At 45.0% G+C, this 1,377-nt stretch overlaps 1 protein-coding gene across 1 annotated transcript in view; it reads right to left on the bottom strand.

Annotated features, from left to right (window-relative positions):
• Window positions 1-1,168, bottom strand: part of siae (sialic acid acetylesterase) — a 132,188-nt gene extending 131,020 nt beyond the window's left edge. The window contains exon 1 of the mRNA XM_043676963.1: window positions 1,080-1,168. The gene's annotated coding sequence lies outside the window, so the exon portion shown is untranslated. The remainder of the gene's footprint in view (window positions 1-1,079) is intronic.
• Window positions 1,169-1,377: the final 209 nt, after the last annotated feature.

Here is a 1,377-nt window from a genome sequence, read left to right as displayed (position 1 = left end):
CACCCTCACCCACAATGCCCCGCCCCCATAGTCAATCCTGGTCCCTTCGCTGAAATCCACAAACGGGGCTGACTGGGTATCCATCTGCCGTCATCCCATCTGTCTTTCCCCCTGTTTAATTCTCGGCCCTCAGTCCTGATGAAAAGTTCCGAGCTGAACCGTGCTCTCCACTCCTCCTCTGATGTTGCCTGACCTGCTGTGCTTTTCCCAGCTTCATCAACTCTTACTTTCCAGTATCTGCAGTCCTCACTATCTCCAAACAACTGACCGCATAGACCCACTGTTTCTGACTGTTCCTTCTCCATAGAACTTATTTCTTCCTACCTTGATTTTTTTCTCACCTTGTGCAGTCCATCCCCACTTACCTAAGCAATTCTTCTGATGCTTTACATCAGTTATAGAATTTTGAGATAGCTAGCTCTCAGCTGCCTGTTTACCATGGCGTGCAATCTCTTCTAATTTCTACCCTCTCCTTCACTCTCCTTCACCTGGTCCATATCTGGCATCTCCCTTCCTTTCTGTGACATCTCTGTTTGCATTTCTAAAGATAGGCCAGCCATCTTAACTATACATCCTCATAATGTGCCTTCTGTAGAGATTCCATTCTATTCTCCCAGTTTCTCCACTTTCAATTCATTTATTTCAGTAATGCCATTTTCAACAGGTGGACCTCAGATGTTCACCTTTTTCCTCAACTGAAGTTTCCCTACTACTGTGGTCAACAGGACCCTTAACTGATTTACCCTCAACCTATTCACTGATTTTCTGCCTTCACACTTTCCCTTCCCTCTCACAACAACGATAGGGTCACCAGGTTTTCACATACCACTCCACCAGCCTCCATATCCAAAATATTGTAAAATGACATTTCTGTTACCTCCAATACGATACCATCATCAGATTCATATTCACCTCCCATTCTACAGGCATTGTTCCCTTCAGCGCATCCTGGACCACTCTTCCTTCAGTCTCAACACCTCTTCACAACCCTAAGTCACTTTCCCATGCAATTCAAGAATTTCCCATGCAATACCTCATCATCACCCAGGGCCCTAGAGGATGCAGCAATTTACCTGTACCTCATTCAAATTTAGTCTACATTGTTCGCAGTGTGGATCTACATCGTGGAGAAGAAACACAGACTGGGTGACCGCTTTGCAGAATATCCGCAAAAATGATCAAGAGCTTCCAGTTGCCTGTTACTTCAAGATACCATTGTGTTCCCATGGCAACATGTCTCTCACTGACATGCTGCAGTGTTGCAGCAAGTTTCAGCGCAGGCTCAAAGAACAACATTTCATTTTCCATTTGGGGATCCTGCAGCCTCTTGGACTCAACATTCAGTCATTGGACCTAATTTTAGACCTGATTAATCTT

Source organism: Chiloscyllium plagiosum, chromosome 35 (genome assembly GCF_004010195.1).
Source record: "Chiloscyllium plagiosum isolate BGI_BamShark_2017 chromosome 35, ASM401019v2, whole genome shotgun sequence".
Classification (NCBI taxonomy): domain Eukaryota; kingdom Metazoa; phylum Chordata; class Chondrichthyes; order Orectolobiformes; family Hemiscylliidae; genus Chiloscyllium; species Chiloscyllium plagiosum.
This window is presented reverse-complemented; position numbering and strand designations above follow the sequence as displayed.